Below are 9,349 nucleotides of genomic sequence, written 5' to 3'. Positions count from 1 at the left end.
TAGCTGTGTGACCCCGGGCAAGTCGCTTAACCCCCATTGCCCTGCAAAAAACAAAAAACAAAAAACAAAACAAACAAACAAAAAAAATGTTGAGTTCTGAATTTTCTCCCTCCTTCCCTTACATCCCTCCTCCCTGTGGTGGTAAGCAATTCGATATAGGTTATACATGTTCAAACATGCAAAACATGTTGGGATATCAGTTACATGTTGTTGTTGTTTGTCCTTTGTTTTTTTTTTTGGTTTTTTGGTGGGGCAGTGAGGGTTAAGTGACTTGCCCAGGGTCACACAGCTAGTAAGTGTCAAGTGTCTGAGGTCAAATTTGAACTCAGGTCCTCGTGAATCCAGGGCTGGTGCTTTATTCATTGTGCCACCTAGCCGCCCCCTGTCCTTTGTTTTCAAAGAGGACCATGACATCAGGTTGATGCCTTGACTGGCACTGAATTGGATTTTTTAAGTGAGGGAGGGCTGTGCAAGGTCATCAGCTTCACTCTCTCCTCTCCAAAGCCATCTGGGTCCAGTGGCAAAATATATATCAGGACAACTAGAGCTGACCCTAGATGTTTAAGGCAATTGGGATTAAGTGACTTTCCCAGGGTCACACAGCTAGCGTCTAAGGTGATATTTGAACTCAGATCCTCCCCACTTCCAGGCCAGTGCTATATCCACTGCACCACCTAGCTGCCCCAGTCACATGTTATACTTTTTTTTCCTTTTTTTTTTTTTTTTTTAGTGAGGCAATTGGGGTTAAGTGACTTGCCCAGGATCATACAGCTAGTAAGTGTTAAGTGCCTGAGGCTGGATTTGAACTCAGGTACTCCTGACTCTAGGGCTTGTGCTCTATCCACTGCGCCACCTAGCTGCCCCAGGTGTTATACTTTTAAGGAAAGAAATGTGCTCTCAAGACTTAATTGGCCCTAGGGGCTAAGGCTTGAGCCATTGATGGGCTTCTTAGTCACCTGAAGCATAAAAAGGCCAGCCAATGAAAAATCAGTGCCCTTCACACTTGACAAATTTTTCACTACCATGTGAGATGACCGGGAACAACCTTCCTGAACCTGGAGTGTATATGTGAGAGAGTGGGCTCCTCTACATACTGGCATAGGGTCATCTTAACCATAAGTATGGGCTGAATTCTATTGTCCAGGCTAAAAAGGGTACTTTTCAAGCATCCTTTCCCTGGAACAGAGAGGAGGCCCCCACTGATCCAATGGGATTAGTCCAGTGGTTACTGTAGATCAGGGATTCTTGACTGGGAGTTCGTAAACTTGTTTGTGGGTTGGGTTCTTTAATTTATTTGTTTTTTTAGTGAGGCAATTGGGGTTAAGTGACTTGTCCAGGGTCACACAGCTAGTAAGTGTTAAGTGTCTGAGGTCGGATTTGAACTCAGGTCCTCCTGAATCCAGGGCCAGTGCTCTATCCACTGCGCCACCTAGCTGCCCCTGGGTTTTTTTTAATATTTTAAAAACTATTTTAATATAATTGTTTTCCTTTGGGTTTTATTTTATTATGTGTTTTACTTTATGTGTTTTACATTATGTATTATGTATTATGTGTTTTACATTATTCTGAAAAGGCATCCATAGGTTTGTAAAAGGTACCCATGACAAACAAAAAAATTGAAAACCTCAGACGTAGAGGATAAAGATACCTTGCACTGGCCCTGGATTCAGGAGGACCTGAGTTCAAACCAGCCTCAGACACTTGACACTTACTAGCTGTGTGACCCTGGGCAAGTCACTTAACCCTCATTGCCCTGCAAAAAAAAAAAAAAAGATACCATGCCCTTAGCACAGTACATAGCATATAGTAAGTGATTAATAAGTGCTAGTTGACTGACCGAAGAGGGAGAGTTCCCTGTTTGTTTGGTTTTTGTTGTTGTTTTTGTTTTTCTATTATGAACTTAATAACATACATACATTTCCAGATACCAAGTGGAGTAGAAAAGAAGATTGTACATTTTCTCTAGTTATTTTTAATGGTTTTAGAAAAGCTAGATCATTCCACTCCTTGGGATCTACCCCATCAGGGTACTGAGGTCTTCCAACCTCACATGGGCATCCCCAGGCAGGTTCCTGTAGGTCTCCTGCCCTCCAGGGTCAAGGTATTATGGTCCTCTAGCACCCGTCTGGTATCCCCAGTCAGAGTATTCCTGTAGGCTTCAGGTGTGTTTACCTGAGCTCCTGCTAGCTTCCCTGGTAAGAGCCCTCTTCCAGTGCCAGTGGCCTCTGGCTGTCTTTTTATGCAGTCCTGGCCTGAGGGAAGGAGTCTCCTGGATTTCTCCTTGGATTTCTAGATTACTATTCAAGCTGGTGCTCTTTTTTGTTTTTGTTTTTTTGGTGAGGCAATTGGGGTCAAGTGACTTGCCTAGGGTCACACAGCTAGTAAGTGTTAAGTGTCTGAGGTCAAATTTGAACTCAGGTCCTCTTGACTCCAGGGCCGGTGCTCTATCCACTGCACCACCTAGCTGCCCCCTGGTGCTCTTTTTAGATCTCTTCTGGAGTACATTTGGAAGAGCTGGGCCTCTCTGTAACTGTTCACATTTCCTTTTTAACCTGAAGTTCTAGTAGACTCCTTTCAGACATAATTCCAGTTGACTCTTCCCAGCCCTTCCTTATTCTGTCCCCTGAGTGGAGTCACCTGAAGTCTTGAGGTCTCAGCCCCCTCAGTGGGCTCCATAAACCCCAGGGAAATTATTCAGGGGACAGGTCTTCTTTTCCCAGAATGACCTGGAAAACTCCTCAGAAAGGGCTGGGGGGGGGGGGGGCAGCTAGGTAGTACAGTGGATAAAGCACCGGCCCTGGAGTCAGGAGTTCAAATCCGGCCTCCAACACTAAACGCTTACTAGCTGTGTGACCCTGGGCAAGTTACTTAACCCCAATTGCCTCAAAAAAAAAAAGGCTTGGGGGACTGAGGGGGAAACTGTTTAGAAGTGTGATGCTTTCTTTTTTGAATTTATTTTTATTCTCAAGTTAACAAACACCCAATCAAACAGGCATTTTTATCTATAAAAAAAAAACAGAAAAAGAAGATTATACATCAAACCTCAGGTCTCTGTTACATACAATTAGTTGACTTCATTTTTTAAGTCTATAGATAAATTCAACTTGTAGCTTTCAAAACTGTCCTTATTTGTATTGGTAGCTTCCTTTCTAATGACACAGGAGTAGCAAATCAGTCTCTGCATATAACTTTGAGTTCAATGAGTGGGCTGAGTTCAAATCTAGTCTCAGACACTTATTATCTCTGAGACTGTAGGCAAGTCACTTAACCTCTGTCAGCCTCAGTTTCCTTATCCATAAAATGGGGATAATACTAGCACCTACCTTCCAAAGTTGGTATGAGAATAAAATTAGATATTTGTAAACCTTAAAGCCCTGTATTATTACTAGTTTGTTGTTGTTCAATTGTTGTTTTTTTTTCAGTCATATCCAACTCTTCATGATCCCATTTGGGGTTATCTTGGCAGAGATCCTGGGGTGGTTTTGCTATTTCCTTCTCCAGCTCATTTGACAGATGAGGAAACTAAGGCAAACAGGGTTAAGCAACTTGCCCAGGGTCACACAGCTAGTAAGTGTCTGAGGCCAGATTTGAATTCAGGAAGATGAGTCTTCCAGACTCTATGATCAGTGCTCTAACCACTGCACCGCCAGCTACGATCTTACTGCTGTCGCTGCTCTTGTTGGATTTTTTTGTTTTGTTGTTGTTGTTATATCACCCTCCTGTACTTCCCTATCGTTGTACTCCCTTTTGGCTGGTGGGTTGGGAAACATCTACCCAAGGAGAAGGATCAGTGTCAGTGTCAAGCCAGACAGAAAATGATAAGGCAAGAAGGTGATAATCCCCTAGCTGCCTTACTACCAAAGACTCTGACCTGTGATGAGGATTGGTGACTGTACCAGTAGTGTCATCAATCATGCTATGGCCCTGACAACCTTTTGTCATTCTCAAAACAGGCCCCCCCCAAAGTATTCTTGTTATTGTTAGTTCTGAACATTAGATATTCCTGATGCTGTTATTACTAATTTCACCAATTTACCATTGGAAATTGCCCCCTGACATCACCGACCACATACACCAGGTTGTTAAGATCTGAGACTCAGTCTTCCCAAAATAAGGGAGGCAAAGCCTAAGATTTCTGGTCTTCATTCTCTTCCATATTTGGTCAGTTCGGTACTGTGCTCCATCAGGAGGTCATTACATTGCTTATTGTCTTTTTTGCTATCTTTCTGGTTTTGTTATTCTTTTACCTACACTAAGCTCCTCTGCCAATGCTGCCTATGTCAGGCTTCTCACATCCCCCAGTTCGGGGTTGATTAGTAATGGCCCTATAGCCATTTACGTGATGGAAAATTCCCTAGAAGAATTTTAACCTCTTATCACCAAGGGGTGAGATGTGATAGGCACGGCATCTATTCCACATAGGCTAGGCTAGTTTTCCCCTAAGGAGCCAATGAAATTATCTTTGACACTTAATTGATTCTAGGAACTAAGGTTTGAACCCTTGACATAGCTTCCTGGTTGCTTGTATCTAAAAGCCCAGCACACAAGGAGTTGGATACTCCTCTGACTTGGTAGACTTTCCAAGTCAAGACATACAACATACCCTTCTGACTGGACATGTCACTTGTGGCAAATGTGGAGAGATGTGTCTGTTTGTACCAGTGCTTCGCCCTTGCTGAATATTCTTTCTAATCCTGAGTGTAAAACACTGGACCAGCCTGAATAAGGTCTGGTCCAGAATATCCTACTACTAGAATACCCGATCCTAAAGGAGCAGGTAGAATTTCCCCACGGTGCCCAGCATAGTTCTCTGCATAGGAATAAAGCATTTAAATGGTTGGTGCTGGGAGTAGAACAAACAGGACCCTAAGCTGTGGGGAATTAAAAGTGTATGGGGGGGAGGGAATTGTGAAGGAATACTCCCACCTCCCCAAACTAATCTGGGGCACTGGGAGGTACTAGAGACATAAAAACTCAGGGTAGCAAAAGCTGGGGACCATCTGTAAATGTTGTTCCCTTCCAGCCCGAACTGTTCTCTCACATGTAGCCTGGAGATTGTTCTGGACTTTGCCAGCAGTCAGCAAAGCATCATCAGAGAAAGGGAAAAGAGAAAGGAGGTGACCCGGAGTTACTAGGAAGGCCAGAGTTGATCCTGGTTGGACAGAGACTAAATTGGGGCCTTTGTCCCACTAAAGCCATTCACACAATGGGGTTATGTTGGTATGCTGAGTAGGCATCCCATGGGCCCAGAGCTGAGCTGCAGATCACAGGGGAGGGAACCTGGTATGGGCAGAGTGTCCCTACGCTCAAGAGCAATGTCCATCCCACTGGCTCCAGCTCCCATCTCTAGCTTCTCTGAAGGATATAAATTGTCCTCCTTGCTGTGACATTCAGTCTTAATGAGGCAGCCGCCTCAGGTAGAATCTCCTACCTTTTGAAGCCAGTGGGGTCATTGGCATAAAGTGGGATAACCTGTACTTTGAGGGATATCCTGTACCACCTTATCAAGCAACCTAATGGAAATGTTCCTTAATCGCTTGGTGGATATAGTATGACCAACTTACACATTCACTCTCACATACTTATACGCCCCATACTAACTCCTAAAACATAAATAAATAGGCTATTAGAGATTTTTAAAGGGTCTTTTAGAAAACATTTTGTTCAATCCTCTTATCTTAGAGATGAGGAAACTAATGGCCAGAGAGGCCCAAGGTTGTCCATCTCTGAAGTGATGGAAGCAGAATTCAAACTCTGGTCTTTTGGCTCCACATCCAGCACTCTTGCCATGATGGGATCAGTTCATGCTTGCTCTGCATCATTTAAAGTCTGCTAGGGAGCGTAACTGAATCATGGAATCAAAAGATCTGGGTTCAGATCTTGCCTCTGCCACTTGATACAATCACATTAACCTTCCTGAACCTCGGTATTCTTTGTTGTTGTTTGTTTGTTTGTCTGTTTGTTTTGCAGGGCAATGAGGGTTAAGTGACTTGCCCAGGGTCACACAGCTAGTAAGTATCAAGTGTCTGAGGCCAGATTTGAACTCAGGTCCTCCTGAATCCAGGGCTGGTGCTTTATCTACTGTACCACCTAGCTGCCCAAACCTCAGTATTCTTAACTATTAAAAAAGGAATGATAGGGCAGCTGGGTGGCACAGTGGATAGAGTGCCTGCCCTGAAATCAGGAGAACCTGAGTTCAAATCCAGCCTTAAACATGTATTAGCTGTGTGACACCGGGCAAGTCAGTTAACCCTAACTGCATACCCTCCAAAAAGGAATGATAGTACTTGTACAACCTACCTAATCAAATAAGACAATGAACACATCAAGTTATTTGGAAACTTTGAAGTGCTATGCATATATTTTAAGTTCTTATAATCACACAGTTGGGTACTGGGGTGGGGGTTCACACAAACAGACACACTACTTATCTCTCTTTTATTCTCTACTTCTGCAATGGTTTTTCAGTCTTTTATGGGATGGAAAAGAAATTACTTTGGCAACCTTTATAGGCTGTCCTGTATGTATGACCTCTACTGCTTTTGAAATTTTTATACTTTTAGATTCAGGTAGCTAGTTCAGTCACCAGTGTGGCCCAGGGACCCACTCAGGTCCAGGTTGTTCAATTGCTGGAAATGGATGGCCTTCCAAGGACTATATTCTATATGTTCCTTTCCAGGGCCTTGGATTATAGGACACTGGGAATATAACTGAACTCTTTTTTCTGCTGTTTGGGCTGAGATCTGTTCTCCTGAAACACAAACCTGGAGAGGAGATTGAGGAGTGAGGGACTTTGTCCCTGTCTCCAAATCTCTAAGTTACTAGAAGCCAGAAGCCTTGCTCAAAGTTTGTTGCACTTAAAAGGTTCATTGGATTGAATTGAATAAGCAAATAATCGGCCTCAAAAAAAGATGATTAGGTAGGGTTCCCTTTTCAATCCTCTCCTAGAGCTCTTACCCTAAATTCACCCAGGAGAATCTGGGGCTGGGAGGGCAAAGAAGAAGGGAGCAGGTAGGATTTGTGGAGAAAGGAGCAATAGTTTCCTTGGGGAGTAACAAAATTGAAGCCAGGGCAGCTAGGTGGTGCAGTGGCTAAAGCACCGGCCCTGGATTCAGGAGGACCTGAGTTCAAATCTGGCCTCAGACACTTGACACTTACTAGCTGTGTGACCCTGGGCAAGTCACTTAACCCCCATTGCCCTGCAAAAAAAAAAAAATTGAAGCCAGGGGCAAGGGGAGGGGGCTAGGAGGTGTTAGTGAAGAGAATGAGGCTGCTTTCCATTGGCTGAAGAAAGGAGGATGAATTAGTGTCAGAGGAGATGTATAGTTCAGACTTGTCTCCTCTCTCCCTCTGACTGTGGTATCTGAACTACTTGGCTTCCAACTTCACCAGTCACTGATCTCTAATCCATCTAGACCTAAAAGAAGATACTTTGATCTGGAGAGGGGAGATCCACAGAGATGCCAAACCACAAGGGCAGAATGGGAATCTGGGAGGTAGGATGAGTGTGTTGGGGAGAGTGAAATAAATGTGAAGGGAGAGAAATGTGACTTCCAGTCTTTTCCCAGTGGTTCTCTCCTTCTCATAGAGCAAAGGTTCTTAACCTAGAGTCTGCAAACTTGTTGTTTTAATATTTTGATAACTATATTTTAATATAGTTGGTTTCCTTTGTCATTCTGTGCATTTTATTTTATAGATTTAAAAACATTATACTGGGCAGGGGTCCATAGAGTTCATTAGACAGCAAACAAACAAACCAAAAAAGGCTTGCTTTAGAGAGCCCAAACTTCTCTGGTTTTCTCCATTTCTAAGTCTGGGTGGTATTCCTTTCTTCAACCACTATAAGGCACCAGCTGTATACTGAGCCTCTAATCTCTTTCCCAGGATCTGAGGAGCCAGCAGTTCTGGAAGGCACTGTTTGCTGAGGGCCTGGGCACCCTGATCTTTGTAGGGGTGGTGCTTGGGGCCTCTTGCCCTAACTGGGGCTCTGTTCCAGGCATAACCCTAGAGCCCCTACAGCCAGCCCTGGCAGGAGGGTTGGCAGTAGTGGCCCTGGTGCAGGTTATGGGGGAGGTCAGTGGAGCCCAAACCAACCCAGCTCTGACCTTGGCACTCCTTTGTGCTCAACGACTCGATCTGCTCCGGGGAGCTGCCTTCATTCTGGCCCAAAGCACAGGCGCCATTCTGGCCTCTTCCATTTTCTACCTGGCACTGCCCCAGACTGCTCTAGTTCAGCTCGTGACCAGGGTGAGTAACAGCCTCTTCCTTGTGCCACTCCCCATTGGCTGGTAACAAGCAGGACAGAAGGGATGGGCAAGGCCTGAGAGACCTAGAGGAGAAAAGGAAAGAGGGAAAGAAATAAGAAGAGATCTTGTTCTCATTGTTGATAAACAGCATGTTAATGTGCAAATAAATAAATATTTCTCTAAATAAATGATTTATGGAGTCAACATCTTTGACAAATTATCTTCAGGTTCTCTCCCCAAGGTCATGATCAAGAAGGATCACACACATTCTCTGTCTCTGTGTGTGTGTCTCTGTCTGTCTCTGTTTCTTTCTTTCTTTTTTTTTGACTTTTTTGTTTGTTTGTTTGTTTGGTTTTGGCCGGGCAATGGAGGTTAAGTGACTTGCCCAGGGTCACACAGCTAGTAAGTGTCAAGTGTCTGAGGCCGGATTTGAACTCAGGTCCTCCTGAATCCAGGGCCAGTGCTTTATCCACTGTGCCACCCAGCTGCCCTCTCTCTTTCTTTCACATACACACAAGTCCCAGTCTCCTAACCCTGAGCATTCTCCGTCTCCTCCAGGTAATCAGTGGAGGTCATGCAGGCCAAGCCCTGGGGATGGAGTTTTTCTCCACCTTCCAGCTAATTCTCACTCTTTGCCAATACTGATCAGCAGGAACAGAAAAAGACAGGTGGGCTGGGCAGTTTGGCTGCGGGCTTTTAGATTTTGAGCACAGCTCAATGTGAGAGAAAGTTGGTTTCATTTTTAATAGACTGAGTTAACCTGTGAAAAACAATAAAATGCAAACAACATGCAAATATATGCAATCATTTCAAATGAGCACCTGGGCAAGCTATATGATCTATTGTTTTATTGATCTTTATCACCCTCATTTCCCGCCCCCCATTCCAGTAAGCCATCCTTTGTAATTGACTTCAAAGGAAAGACAAAAAAGCATTTCAGTAAAAGCAGGCAACACATCAACCACTCTGACAGCATATTCAGCATTACACACACCTGATCTTCCACCTTGATAAAGAGGAGAGGGAAGGTTTTTGTTTAGGGGTTTTTTGTTTCTTTTTTTTCCCCCATTTCTTTCTAAGGCCAAGCTTGGTCATTATCTGAT

This window comes from Dromiciops gliroides, chromosome 5, assembly GCF_019393635.1.
Source record: "Dromiciops gliroides isolate mDroGli1 chromosome 5, mDroGli1.pri, whole genome shotgun sequence".
Classification (NCBI taxonomy): Eukaryota; Metazoa; Chordata; class Mammalia; order Microbiotheria; family Microbiotheriidae; genus Dromiciops; species Dromiciops gliroides.
Note: the sequence above shows the minus strand (reverse complement) of the source record.